A 16,348-nucleotide genomic window follows, 5' to 3' on the forward strand; every position below is an offset into this window, starting at 1 on the left:
TTGAGTCGCAAGAAGGCTATTGAGTTTGCCGCTCCGCTAATAATAGCAGAATGGGACATGATGGAGTTTGTGCGAGACTTTGAGCAGAAACTTACGGTGGAAGAGCCATATGAGGTTATCGCACACATTCGAGTACAGCCCCTCATTGACAAGAGGATCATTGTAGTTCACGCAGATGATGAGCTATTGGCGAAGATGATAGAGCGGGTTGGTACAGATGAGGACTCCGAGTGGAGTGTTGGTTCAGATGGGGGCCTACGATATCGTGGCCGGCTATGTGTCCCAGACATTCCTGACTTGAGACGGGAGGTTCTCGAGTCAGCGCATAATTTCACGCTTGCGATGCATCCCGGTAGCACGAAGATGTATCAAGATATGAGAAGATCCTATTGGTGGGACAATATGAAGGTTCACATTGCTGAGTTTGTATCTCGTTGTCTCACGTGCCAGCAGGTCAAGGCAGAGCATCGCCGACCTCCTGGACTGCTTCAGTCCATGCCCATAGCAGAATGGAAATGGAACTTCATCTCTATGGATTTTATTTCAGGGCTACCGAGAACGAAGAGGGGACATGACTCCATTTGGGTGATCGTCGACCGATTGACGAAGTCGGCTCATTTCTTACCGATCAGAGTCATAAATTCTGCAGACGAGTTGGCTAGGTTGTACATCAAGGAGATTGTACATCTGCACGGAGTTCCCTTGGAGATTGTGTCTGACAGAGACACGCGATTCACATCTATCTTCTGGACTCGTATCCAAGAAGCGATGGGTGTGAAATTGAAATTCAGCACCGCGTTTCTTCCGCAGACAGACGGGCAGACGGAACGTGTGAATCAGATTCTGGAGGACATGTTGCGAGCTTGTGTTTTGGATTTCAAGGACAGTTAGGATGATTGTCTCCTTTATGCAGAGTTCGCGTATAACAACAGTTTCCAGGCGAGTATCGGTATGGCTCCCTATGAGGCATTGTATGGTCGCCCGTGTAGAGCACCGCATTGCTGGGCAGAAGTTGGCGAGCGTAGTTTGATTGGCCCAGAGTTGGTGCAGGTGACTTCAGAGAAAGTTGACATTATTCGACGTCGACTTCTGACAGCCCAGAGCAGGCAGAAGAGTTACGGTGATACAAGGCGGCGACCGCTTAAGTTTGAGGTTGGAGACCATGTATTTCTTAAGGTTCTCCTATGAAGGGAGTTCTGTGGTTCGGTAAGAAGGGAAAGCTCATGTCGAGATTTATTGGTCCATTTCAAATACTGGATCGAGTGGGAGCGATAGCATACCGCCTTGCTTTGCACACGCCACTTGCGGGCGTGCATAACGTATTTCATGTTTCTATGCTGAAGAAGTACGTTCCTGATCCTTCGCATATTATCAGTTGGGAGTAGGTGCAGTTGAGCGAGGATGCCACCTATGTACTGCGACCGACACGTATCCTAGACAGGAAGGAGCAGGTATTGCGTAACAAGGTCATCCCTCTTGTGAAAATATTGTGGACGCATCATAGTGAAGAAGAGGCTACTTGGGAGACTGAAGCTGAGGTCAGAAAGAGTTACCCTCAGATCCTTGAGGAGTATGAGAAGGTACGAATTTCGAGGATGAAATTTTTCTTTATGGGGGTAATTTGTAATGACCTGAAAATTTTTGTGCAAAGACCCGTGTACTACCTCAAATTCTTTAGAAGTTTAATGTGGGTTATTTAGCGTTAAACTCGATTGCTTGTGAAATTAGCGTCAATCACTTTAAATTTGATCTGCAGGACTCAAAACCTGTAGAATCGTTAGCGCTATGTTGCCCTGAAACCTAGGATTCAACGCTATATCCAATTGCTCTCGGGAGTACTTGGAAACTTTGTATCGGACCTGGACCGCGCATCAAAAGTCCGATAGCGATGATCTTAAACATTTATGATCTCTTAGTTGGGCTTGACCATCACCTTAAAAATCAAGTCCAGATGATGTCCTAAGTCGATTTGCTTGAGTCTGGAGTAAAGAGTGTAAGAAAGTTGAGAAATTAAATATAAATTTGTGAAATCTGAGTCGTATCGCTTGCGCACCGATTCTAAGCTTTCTGACCGTTGGATTCTAATCCAATTTCACCCTCGGATCAGGGAAGATGGCCTTGGCATGTCATACTGCCGGTGGACCTGATCGAGTTTCAGTGACTGTTGACTTGAGATTGGTCCGCCACGGCTGATCTGTAAATCTGATCGGTACGAAAACTCAGCCTGACCTAGATCCATGGTCAGTGAGCTTAAGTCCGATCGCACGTGGAAAAGGAACCACCGGAAGTGCTCCGTTGGATCAAAATAGACCCAATTTGGTTATAACCTAAGTATACCTTGGCCCTGGGGCTATTTTCATCAATGTTAGGAAAATATAAAGACCTTAAAACCCTCACTCTCTATTCCATACGAATTTTCTAACCCTAGCTAAGAAAGAGAGAGGAAAAGAGAGAGAAAGTGAGAGAGAAGTTGGCGAATCATCTTGAGATTCTTCCTTGTTACTCTGCATCCCTAAACCGTCACTTCTGAATCGTTATTCCGGCGATTCTAAGTTCATTCTTGGGTAAGTCAATCAAACCCTAGTCTGTTTTAGAGCTTAGAATAGTCTAAGTGTTGATGTAGTTCATTTCTATTCATGCCTTAGGTTATCTAGTCGCCGTTGACGAAGACTTATCGTCTGAATCAGATCTGTACGCTTTTTCTGGTTTAAGGTGCGGACTATATTCATATAGGTTATGGTTTTCAAGGCTTTCAATGTTGGTTAATGATTTATTATTATTGTGGATGAAATTTCACATGCCAAATGCGATGTTTATATTGCATTCCTGATATATATGAACTATATTGAGAATTGTGTATTCCTTGTATATGTAAAAAGTATCGTATACGTATGAAATACGAATATGTGTTTGCCATGATTAATTGTCGTGTATTTGTGCTAGTTGTATGTGCGTCAACTCCTTCGGAAAAAAAATTGTCCAAATGTGTGTTATCACCGACATACGTCATGTATGTTGGAATATGTAGTCTAAGTGTTTGTAGAAATGTCTGAATGATCTAGCATGTAATATATTATTCTGTTTACGGGCGTTGAGAAGAGATTCTCAACTCTCCTATTGGTGTGTATGATTTCCTACATGCAATTTACATTCTTTGTTGTTTAACTTCAAGTACTACTTATGTGTAAATCCATGTTAAGTTGATATTCATCAAATGCTTCCATATTGTATGATTAGAATTGTTGTTCCATTACGGTTCTAAATTGTTAATATGAATATCTGTTATAATTGAATATGTTTGGGACTATAAAATAGTCTAGGGAATCGGTAACAGACCTTGAGTTCGTGGCCGAGGTTGTTTTCACCACGTAGGACGTGTTTGACAAACCCGAGTCGTATTAGGGTTGTCGGCAGTGGTTTGGCCACACAGAGTGTTTGCGCACTCTATGTCGTTCAATTCAACGTGCGCTCGTGCTAGTCGAGTTCGTCAAGTAACCCGATTGTCCCAGTGGTTGTGCACCATGTATGGACGCTATTGTTTGAATCTAGGGTACCAAACTTACCGATGCAATTCCGTTAACCATTGTACCTTGATCCGCTAAGACTCATGAGCCGGGCATGGTGGTATGGGACACCGTGGTCGAGCTATCGGCCTACGCTGGGGTGACGAGCCTCCCCATAGTGACCAGTGAGCACACCAGACTCGTGAGCCGATTATGGTGGTATGGGACACTATATTCGTGCTGTCGGCCTACATTGATTGGTGACGAGCCCTTTGTAGTGACCTCAAGCATACCTTGATACTGCATTGAGGCGACGAGCCTTAGCGTAGTAACTAAGGTATGATAAACATGCATTGATTGGTGATGAGCCCTTTGCAGCGACCTAGAACCATATGATCGCATGAGACTGTCTAGGACTGACGACCCTAGAATGGATCACTATACGGGAGTTGATATGAGGAAGGTACCTTAGCTTCCCAATCCTGCTGTATGAAAAGGACTAATAACAACTTGGTAATCATGTTCATGCACCACATTGCATGTGCGTTGGCGTCGTTAGTACTGCGGGAGGTTGTCATGCGCACCGTAAGATGAAGACGCTGAGGGAGTGCAGGCGAGGGCATGCATCATTTCTATATACATCCTTGCATTAACAAGAGTAATTAGGATGTGTTTTGATTGTATTGCCTTATCATTACTTCTTGATTGATTTGATATCATGTTAACTTTTACTGTATAGTTCCACTGAGTTGATCACTCACTCCCACATTCTGGGATGGTGTTTCAACACCAACTAGACTCTGTCTTAGATGCAGATGATGACGCGACCCCTGAGGCAGAGCAGGAGTATGAGGATGATGAGGACGCGTTTTCTTTGATGCAGTTCTCAGGAAGGTTCATGTGAGCCGCGTCTTGACCTACGGGGATACAGGGTTTATTTTGTAATGGTTTATTTCATTTGATACTTGCATTTTGAGACACACATGAATGTAATTATGACCCGGCAAAGTATACATATTACAGGGACTTGCACATGTACACACATATTTCTATAAGTCTTCTGCTTGCGTCTTTCACTTATCCCTGGATTATGTTTATAGTTTGGCTTAATCTATTTCATGTTTTATGCACTCATACAGACAACATACATCCATCATTAAATATGTTACATAAGTGATGTTTTGAAACTCGGGAGCTGAGTTATGCTCGACCCCCGAATTTCAGGGCTTTACAATTCTCTACTACCTTAATGATGTGTATGATTTCCTCCATGTAACTTATATTCTTTGTCTGTTTTACTTAGGGATTGCATATGTGTGAATTCATGTTTAAGTTGAAATCCATCAAATGCTCACATGCTTATATGATTGGAATATGTGATCAATTATTGCTCTGATTATCTTATAAGATCATTTGTTATAATTGAATATGCTTGGGACTACGGTATAGTCCAGGCAATCGATAACAAGCACTGAATAGGTGGCTGAGGTTGTTTCGCCATAGAGGACATGTTCGATGAATCCGAGCCGTACTTGGATTGTTGGCAGTGGTTAGGCCACACGGAGTGCTTACGCACTTCATGTCGATCAACTCAACGTGCGCTCATACTAGTCGAGCTCGTTAAGTAACCCGATTGACCCGATGTATGTTCACCATGTATGGACGCTACTGCTTGAATCTAAGGTACCAAACTCACCAGTGAAAACCCCTTTAACCTTGGTACCTCGATCCGCTAAGACTCCTGAGCCGGGCATGGTGGTATGGGACACCGTGGTCGAGCTGTCGGCCTACGCTGGGGTGATGAGCCTCCCCATAATGTCCAGTGAGCAACACAGCCTCGTGAGCCGAATACGGTGGTATGGGACACTATATTTGAGCTGTCAACCTACACTAATAAGGTGACAAGCCCTTTATAGTGACCTCGAGTATATGCTAAGACTGCATAGAGGCGACGAGCCTTTTCGTAGCGACAAGAGTACAAACTAGGCCTACACTGATAAGGTGACGAGCCCTTTGTAACGACTTAGAACCGTAACATCGTATGAGATTTACTAGGACTGACGACCCTAGAATGGATCATCGTTTGCGAATTGATATAAGGGAGGTACCTTAACTTCCCAATCCTGCTGTATGAAAAGGATTAATAAGAACTTGGTAATCATACTCATGCACCGCATTGCAGTTTGGCGATGTGTAGAGAGCACGAGGAAGTGACTGACATTCACGACCGTTATATGAAGATCGCTGAGGGAGTGCAGGCGAGGGCATGCATCATGTATACATACCATTCCTGCATTAATTAGAGTACTTAGGGATGTTCGATTGTATTACTTATCTTTACTGCTTGACTGAATTGATAACATGTTAACCTTTACTTTATTATTCCACTAAGTTGATCACTCACTCCCATGTTACAGGATGATGTTTTAAACATCAACCAGACTCTGTCTTAGTTGCAGATGGAGACCCGACTGGCGAGGCAGAGCTAGATTTCGAAGACGAGAAAGATGCTTTCTCGTATATGCAGTATTCAGGCGGGTTCATATAAACCGTTCTGATCGACGGGGCTTCAGAGTTACACTTGTAGAGGACTCTCACATTTTTGACATTTTGTAACTTAAAACAGTATTTGTAATATTTCACCTGGGAGGTGTTTATACTCTGGAGATGTACCATGACTCATATGTTTTATATCCATCTATTACAGTCTTCCGCTTACGTAATTTAACTGTCTCTAGAGTATGATATGCTGTTTTGGTATGATCCCACTCATGTTTAATGCACTAATATGGACAACATTAATCATCATTTTCTATGTTGCATAAGTGATGCGTTGGAACTCGGGAGTTGGACTTCTACTCAACCCCTGATTTTCAGGGCGTTACAACCATGCATCGTGTGTGTCCCAACATTGCTATGGACCATCCATCATATGGAGCCACTTGGTGTGGATAGTCCATGTGGGGCCACATTTTGATGTGGGCAATCCATTAGGTCCCACCTTTGTTGTGGATTGTTCATAATGTGGGGACCAACCTTCAATATAGGTCGTTCATCGTATGGACCCCCAATTAATGAGCAACTTAGTCCTGCGCATATTTAAACTCTCTCATCAATCACTTTAAACAAGCCAAGTAGCATTGTAAACAAAATCTAGAGACTACTACTCAAATCTCTGTTTAAAACCTGTAAAATGATGTGTAACTATTCTTACTAAAGGAACTCATCAACAAAATAAAAGTATGTAAATGTGAAGACTGTGATGATGCACAAATTTCTTCTAAGTGGTGTTAGATTTTGTTGATGCAAAAATCTAGTTCACCCTTGCCGAGCTCTGAGTACTCGCACCGAGCCCTATAAGCCTGCACAGGAAAAGGACAAAGGAGACCCTGGCTAGAGCAGGGGACCCTCCGATGCCAAAGTCAAGCTAGGAATCTAGGTCTAAGTAGTGTAGCTTGGGCTTAGGGTGTGAGATATTACGTACTTGCTCCTCTGTATGAGTCCCATATTTATATCTTTTTGTTCGACTGATCTCTTCTGACAATCTCGGCATGATCTCCTCCCCTAGGCGAAGAACATGCGCCCACTGATATCGTCAGTTACCCTACAAACGTGGAGTAACGGCTAATCTTATTATGCATTATGGGGTTAAATCAAGATGAGCTCAGATGGTCCGAGCCCATGCATAACAGCCATGGGTCGGTGGTCTGAGCCCATGCATAGCAGCCACGGGTCGGTGGTCCATATTGTCGTCATTGCTCCTTTCGGAGTATTTGATACATCTACTCATTTGGTCGAGCAAATCGCTCAGATTAGCTGTCACGCCCCAAACTCAGAAACCGGGCTCACAAAATTTTCGATTGCCAAATCCGGTGCCTACAGCTTCTGTAATACCCCATTCTCGGCTCCCAAAGTCTATACACCAAATTCCGATCCTGGGATCCTATAAGGAGAATTTTCCAATGTACATTTATCTCGTAAGAAGCATAACCACAAGTATACCCAAATTACAAGAGCAACATCATCACCACATATCCATTAATATAATCATTTGAGTATAATGCTGAAATGGAAATACAATATAAAGATATCAAAGAAAACTCCAAAAGCTCCACAGCATGCTCCTGCCTCAGATCGGCTGCATCCTAACATCACCTGCACGCATCTATCGTGCATAAGCTTATAGAAAGCTTAAAGGGTAGTGAAAGTGTGTGCGCAAGTAAGTGCCAAGCACACAAATACAACGCCATAAATTATACAATATCAGAATAAGAATGAAATACTGACAAGATCATGAATCAAACGATATCAGAGTAATCGGAAATATACTGGTAAGTCCATGAATGCTATCATTCGTACCAAGGCTATGTAATGCAAGGCATGAATGCTAACGGCCATATCAAGGCTATGTAATGCAAAACATAATAAGACGATAATAGATGCCGAGGATATATGCAATATGCAAATCCTAACAAGTCCGTCTAAGCCATATAAGTGCAGAAACGTAGCAATCCAAAATGTCATATGCCGTGGATGACATGCAGCATGCGATGCGAATAAAATGACCAAGCTGGAGTGAAGTCGGGATGATAGTACGTAGTATCGCAAGCTATGGGGTCCATCACAAGGGAATTCTATCCAAACCAATCCCATACCTACATTTGGATAGTCAAACATAATATGGTAAACTCCTGATCTCAGGTTAGTCGCACGCCCCAACCGAAGGTACACGTAATAAATAGTTACGCACCACCAGCCCGAGTAGATAGTGAATGGATGAATGAATGAGTATGCAGCTCCTGCTCAATAACTTGCTAGCACATTAGCCTGCCAACCATTGGTAGCTCGTCCAGGCCTCAACCCCGCCCACATCACACCTGCCCACATTAACGTCTGCCCACATGCGCCCACCCACATGTGCAACAGTGATAGGGTGTCATAATATCATGTCAGTCCTCATATCAAGTCCACATACCGATATTGTTCCTCTTTGGGGAATCATCGGGGTCTATTACACTCTACACTGGCTGTCGCCTCCCTAGCCGCACAGCCCAGCGAGTGAAAGAGACCACACTATCCGCCTGACCAATAGTCTGCCAATACCTACCCAGCTCATCGATAGCGGACTCATTTGTGAACTGGTCAAACTCAGCCTAGCTTACAGCCCCCTCACTTGGGCGGATAAAGCCACACCCCCTCCCAACCAACCACGATACAGTGGGAGACACGGTCTACTGGTATTCGGCACTCAGGCACTCATGTTCCACTCGGTCTAGACGTTGGGGTATCTCCTAGCCTCGGAGGTTCCAGGACTTTCACCCAAGGACATCCTAAGTGCCCACAGTGCTAGAACCAAGTATTTTCGGTGTTCCATTTGGCCATCCACGATATGCCTGTGGAGGTCATGGCCCTGATGTCGCTAGGGCGTACAATGATCATGTCACACATATGAGATGCATGAGTCACACCGTCCAGTCATGCAGCAATCCTGCGTGTATCGCGCGCTCATCTGGGTAACTCCTATCAGTGAGTCCCATGAATAGTCTGCCTAATGGCATATGCTATGATCAGTCACTACTCATATCAAGCATACATATGATGCGTGTGGGCATGAATCATGGAGTTACACTAAGCATGTTATAAAGTGATGAACTATCCTCACAAGGAAGATAGGCCTAGATGGCCTACATATAACAAGTATGGGCCTATCAATGGGCCCTAGGGAGAGTTATAATGCGGACATTTAACCAACATTATTCTTACAATATGGACGTCAAACCATCATTGCTCCCAAGGCACGGCCTGCCATAAACATCATTACATAAACCATGGTGGAATTATACATCGCAATGGACCTTATATACATCCCATTGGGTCTTGACCCATGGGCCTCAAATACATCAAATGGGCCGCATCACATGGGCCTCATATATATCAAGGTGGGTCTCAACAACGGGCCTCATACATCACATCAGGCCTAATCAAATGGGCTGAAGCAATGGGCCGAATCAAATGGACCAAGTTGAATGGGCCAAATTGAATGGGCCGAGTTGAATGGGCCGAGTTGGATGGGTTGAATCACATTTCATCTATTTATAGAGATCAATATAAAGTATTATGTAAAAACATGAGTCATATCAAGAGATCATCTGGACCATACCATATCTAACCGTTGTGATAATGATTCCCACGGTTAAATTCTAGTGGGCCCCGCCATAGGGTTTATTTCCCATCCAACCTATTCATAAGGTCACAAAGACCTGGATTTAGAGGAAAAACAAATATCATATATGTCCAAACTTGGAAGCCCAAGGGATTTAATGGTGGACATTCAAACCCATTATTTTCTGAAATGTGGTCCACCTGATCCTAGATCTGTCTTATTTTTAGTCTCAGGCCTTAAAATTATCTTTCAAAATGGTTGGACGTTTGGATGTAACACATGCATCAACAGCCCCATATAGATGGACGGCATAAATAAAGCACATATCTCAAGGTGGGGGCCACATTGATGGAATGTGTGGAATACATACATCAATGGGTCCCACGTGGGGCCCACCATAACGTTTGTTTTCCATCCAATATGTTAATAAGGTCACACCATCCAAAAGAAATAATAAATAAATAAATGTTATATTTATCCAAAACATCTGGACTCCAAGGGAGTTCAATGGCAGACGTTCAATCCCTCACTGTCTGCAACATGGTCCACCTGACTCCACATGTGGCTGATCCTTAGGGTGGCCCACAGCCAGGAGGGGGGCCACCAAATGCACGACGTTGATGTCTGCACACATCACAGTGGGACCCACGGCTAGGACTCACTATCCCTGTCCACTTCCTTCCTCAGCACAGCAGCAGCGCCTACTACACCTCTTTTTTTGAAAAACTAATTTTTAAGGTTTTTCCTAGGTGGGGTCCGTATCAGTAAAATCCAACCCAACCATTTGTCTCTATGGCCCAAGACAGACTCATCAAGCCCAATATTTGACATATTTTGGTGTACAGAAACATCAGGGTGGATTTCAACGGTAAAAATACTGTTTTCTATGCTATGGCCCGCTAGAAAGTCAGATTAGCCTCATTTTTCAGCTCAACGCCTAAAATGAGCTGAGGAATGGGATAGACGGCGTGGATTAAATCCATACATCAAGGTGGGGCCTGTATGAGTGGCTCACCCAAAAGTTTGGAATCAAACTGATATATATATTTTATAATTATTTTTTTTCTCTATTGTTGTTAGTACACCCACTGCCTGTTCACGCCTCAAGGTGGGGCCTGTATGAGTGGCTCACCCAAAAGTTTGGAATCAAACTGATATATATATTTTATAATTATTTTTTTTCTCTATTGTTGTTAGTACACCCACTGCCTGTTCACGCCTACAGAACAAGTCTAGCATCCTTGGACGCTAAACGGATGGTGTGTATATACCATTCATCAAGGTGGGTCCCACGTGTGAGGACCACGGTTTGTGGGTCCCACGTGGACATGGTCCACTTGATTTGGATCAATTTGATACTTGTATTTTCCATCACCAAAGGGTAGGGCCCACATGGTTTGGACGGTCATGGGGTCCATTTGATGGATGGTCTAGATATCACATACACTCATCATGTGGACCACAAAATAAAGGGAGGAGAGAGACAGAGAGAGAGAGAGAGAGAAAGGGACACGTGATGATGGAGGGCTCCGCCACTATGAGCCCTCCCTTACAATCAATCATACATCAAGTGGGTCCCAATACATGTGGGCCCACCAAATCAAAAATCAATGGTGGAGATTCCTTCTCCACCAAAACGGAAGGTCTAGATGACCTCTATCCATGTAAGGAAAATAAACATCATGATGGGTTCCATGGAGAATGGCCCCATCATGGAATAATCATGAGAATCAAGGTGGGCCATCGGCCACACCTAGGGTCCAAAGTGAGATCCATACCATCAATGGGTAGGCCTCACTTGGCCTTTCATAAAAAAAAATAATCTAGGCCTATAGAAGCACCCACCATTCGATCTTCTTGGTCCAATGGAACGCCGAGCTCCTTGTGTCTCACTTTGATGGAAGGTGATGAGAGAAGAAGGGCTAGGATGAAAGATTTTGGGGTGGGAAGTGGGCCACACACAACCTCTTTTCTCTCTTTTGGAAGTGCTTGGATGTGCACTATTTTTGGCTCCTTTGTTGCTTGAAAAATGTGAAGAGAAAGAGAGAGAGAGAGAAGGGATGGTTGTAAGAGAGGTGATGGATGTGAGGTGATAGTGTACTTGACATGTATGGGTGTGTAAGAGAGAGGGTGAGAGAGAGTTGACTTTGGAGTTGCTCTTGTACTTGATGTGAGGTGATTGATTGATTATTGATTGATGGGGCATGTTGTAAAGATTCTCTTGGGATTACAAACGCGCGGTGTTTTTGTCAAATTGAACGCGGGTCCACATCTCCTTGCCAGGGTATCGGATCAGAATGCAAGACGCGACATTGGAACCACGATGACGGTGTGGTCGCAATGATACAAGTCTTGGATTGAACCGACTTAGATCTATGGGATACGACTTAGGGTCGCGCGTAAACATCGATTATAGGTCGCGGATTACCAGAATTTGACAGGAAGGATCGCGGGAGTCGATGGAACAGTACGGACTAGGATACGGGCCTTACATTAGCTAAGTACCGATGTGGTTATTCTGGGTCGGCCTCGTTCGTAGTCAATTCAGATTTTCCCATAACAAAAGCCCCCTACTCCTTTGAGTTCGAGCTCGCTTGGACTCAGGGAGTAAATCACTCAGGAGGTGGACCGCCACTCCCTCCATGATGACAGGTCGACAAGGCAAAAATGAACAACCATAATCACTGCTCTCCGCTATCAAGGTGTTGTACTACGGCGGCAGCCTTTTGGGAACGAGCTTATGATTGACAAGCACGTGGCGACGGTTGGGGATCGAATCATTTGGACGAGTAGGGCGCTGTCAGGTGGTCATTGAGAGGTGAAGGGTCGTCTGCGCTTTGAATGTCATTCAGTGCTGGCGGCGAATGGCTCGGAGGGTGTTAGTTCGGACAAATGATTCACTGTCATGTATGCAGCAGGGCTCGGCGTCACGCCGTTTCAGCTTCAGATATAGCTATCTGTAATGATTATAACCAACTGACTAATGCCATAAAGATCGCTCTCTGCTTCCCTTTGAATCCCCTCGCATTTCATTTCCTCAGAGAGTTTACGTTGCCAGCCATCCTCCGGAGAGCAACTTCCTGTGAGTCCCTCTCAAGCCTTTCTCAATTTCCTTCAGTCTAGCTATTTCGAACGATTCAGACGAAGTTCAAGTAGTCTGAGCAATCGGACATGAGTCTGAGCCGGAGAGTCCGAACTTCGAGTGCGGGGGCTCGGAAGGTCCCTTTGAGGTGATATCCCTCTGACCTCTTGCAAAGAAGACTACGGGTCTAAAAGCAAGGGGACGCGTCAAAGGATCAAAGAGAATACCTCGAGATCTAGCTAGAAGCGCCATGGACGGGCCTTTGGGAGGCTGGTCCGAGGTGGTCGTCCCCAGGGGCTCAGTCTTGGTTGAGTCCCAAATAGCTCAAATCCGTGTCGAGTACCAGATCCCCACCTCAATGCACATCAGAGCTCCTTCCCCCCTGGACGCTCTAGGAGATCCAGCCAATGGAGATGTAGTTATCTTCATCTGCGCCCTCCAGTGTAAGCTTCAGTTTTCAATTCATCCTTTCGTACGCGTGATGACCGCACATTTAAGGCTGGCACCGGGTCAGCTCGTCCCTAATGCCTGGCGAATCCTGCTCTCTTCGTACATCATCTGGCGTCATCTCAAGAACCAGGATTTGATGCTGGACAAATTTCTGTCTTTGTACCAAGCCAAGGATGACTCGTTTGAGTCGTGCTCGTACTTCTCAACAAGGAGCCAATGTACCCTAGGCCTCGTTGCTAGGCTCCCTTCTTCCAATAAGGATTGGAAGGGTAAATAGTTCTAGGCCTCAAGAGAGTGGGAAGCACCTACATTTGAGCTCGACAATCTGCAGGTCAGAGTGCCTACCAAGTTTTTCAACCCATGTTGAATCTTTTAAGATTCGTGCTACATTTTAGATTTCTGGTCTATTCTTTTGTTCTAATCTTTGTCTTTTATTTGTAGATTATCCAAAAGATCCTCCGAAACTATCTCCTTTCATCCAAGCCCAAGTTGTCAGGGCCCGGGTGCTTAAAGAAGAGTAGCGCGTTCGGCATAGCATCATCAGTTCGACAACCTTCTTCAATCTGGATTTTGCATATTCAAGCCCTTCTCCACTACCCTGGGTAAGTATCGCAGTTTTTTTTAAATACAACTTTAGTTTTCCCTGTAGACACACTTATGAGTCGAACCTCTTTAATCAGATATGGTCAAAGCCTTTGGTTTTAAGAGGAAGAGGGCACCGCACCCCCCTCTTAGTGTGATGATGACTTCGGAGCCTCGTGTGAAAGTCACAGCAAAGAAGAAGAAAACTACTCTTGCAGCTGAGCCTGCCGCAGTTCCCGCTCCAGCCCCCGAGGCTCCTCCAACTGCCCCACACCTCCCACCCGGGATTGAGAGGGAAGTGGTCGGAGAGAATGCTGCTGCGAGTCTCTCCTTTAATAGGGACATCTTAGACGAGCCCACAGGCATCAACCTCACAGCTACTAAGGCAAATTTTTTTGCCGACAGAATAGACATTTTGGTCGGAGGTGCTACCGTGCGCGAGGCCGAGCCTCCAGCTTGAGCTGCTAGTGGTGTCGGGGGAGCGGCTGATCCGGCTCCTCCCTCAGGATCGGAGGTCCTTCCGCTTGGCTATCATATGTCTCTCCTGGCCGACTGGGCAGCAAAGCACGTGCCTGAGACGTCGATCGCCAATACTCTCACCCGCCTTCCCGAGTCCTTTGTCAATGACTATGCCTCGGTCTGTTATATGGTAAGCTTTCAACTTTACTTTACTTGCTGGCTCTGATTGTCATTTTGTATTTTCTAACCCCTTTGTTTCTCAGGCATTGCCTATGTTTCTCTTGATTCGAGAGAGACTAAAGGCAATGACTAAGATCGAGGGGGAGAAGGCGAAATATGAGGGGCTCCTAATGACCTCGGCCGAGGAACAGGAGAAGTTGAAAGGCCTGGTAGGAGAAGGTCAATTAAGGGAGCTGATGCTCCAAGGGGAGGTCAACGGATTTCAATCTCACTTAGATTCGGCTAAGTCCAAACTGACAAGCACAAAAGCTTGTCTTGAACGGGTGGAGGAGGACAATGCGCAAGTGGTGGCTGCAGTGGGGCAATCCAGACGTGACGCTACCAAGGCCCTAGCTGTGCAACGTGTCGAGCTTGAAGCCTTGGCTGACTCACGAGCTGTTGCGGCCGTTGAGGAGTTCAAGTCTTCGGCGGAGAGGTCTGCCGAGATAGACAGAATATACTACTATGCCTATAATGCCTGTTTGGGCAATGTTAAGGACTCTATCCAGACCTCGACCTTGATGCTCTGGCTACCGAGGAGGCTGAAGATGCTCCCACTGCTGCTGAGGCCAATGAAGTTCCTAACATTTAACCTCCCAACTCTGCTACCAATCCTCCCCCTCGGATTGGCTGATTTCACTTCTTTTTATAACTACACACTATAGTGCGTTTGCACTTTATACCTGTTAACTTTACTTTTTGGTTAATGATGCCATTTGTTGATTATAGATTGCATTTGTGGGGGTTTATCGAATGACAAGATGACCTTTTCTATAAGGGTCAGCTCGTCAAAGGATCTCATTTCTGCATGTGAGAAATGGTCCCTCGTAGCATGCTTAGTTGACGAGGCGATCATCTTTTAGGTGATCGGCTCGCCATCGGGATGTTCTTCCTCGAGGGAAGTCCTATGTAGACTGACTTCATGTAGAAAACAACATCTTTTATTCAAAATGTTGTCATAACAAGCGGCCCGACCCTTACATCTTTACACTTATTAGATCTTCAAATGCTTGGTGTTATAGGGATGCGGCAATGGTCATCCTTCCAAATCCTCTAGGCAATAAGATCCTAGTTTGGCCGAGCCAGCTACTCAGTAGGGTCCCTCCCAGTTCAGGCCTAGGGACCCCATTCCAGGTTCCGTTGTATTCTGAAACACGCGGTGAAGGACAAGATCTCCTCATTGGAATCACCTCGTTTTAATGCTGGAATTGTAGAAACGAGTGACCTGCTAGTGCCGAGCCATTACTTGTAGTCTAGCAGTGTCCCGTAGTTCTTCGAAGAAGTCGAGGCTTGTCGCAATCTACTCGATATTCTGATCATCTTGATAGGTCCGTACCCAAGCAGTGGGGAGTCCTATCTCAACTGGGACAACGGCCTCGGAGCTGTATGAGAGAGAGAATGGGGTCTCTCCTGTAGTTGATCAAGCCGTGGTTTTGTATGCCCACAGAACGAACGGCAGTTCCTCGGCCCAATTGCCCATAGCCTTCTCCAGCTTTGTCTTGAGATGATTCTTAATGATTTTATTCATAACTTCCACTTAGCCATTGGACTGATGATGATGAGGTGACGAGTAGGCGTTGACGATGCCGAGCCTTTGGCACATACCCCTAAATCTGTCGTTATCGAACTGCTTCCCGTTGTCGGTCACAATGGTATGCGGGATGTTGAACTGACAAATGACGTTCTTCCACATGAAATCCGTTATCTTATTCTTGGTGAACTTTGTCATAAGCTCAGCCTCTACCCATTTGGTGAAATAATTCACCACTATAATCGCATATTTAGTTTGTCATTTGCCCTGAGGCAGGGGCCCAATGATGTCAATCCCCCATTGAGTAAACGGCCATGGTCCGCTCATAGGGTCAGCTCCTCCCCCGGTTGCCTCGGGAT

This window comes from Magnolia sinica, chromosome 1, assembly GCF_029962835.1.
Source record: "Magnolia sinica isolate HGM2019 chromosome 1, MsV1, whole genome shotgun sequence".
Classification (NCBI taxonomy): domain Eukaryota; kingdom Viridiplantae; phylum Streptophyta; class Magnoliopsida; order Magnoliales; family Magnoliaceae; genus Magnolia; species Magnolia sinica.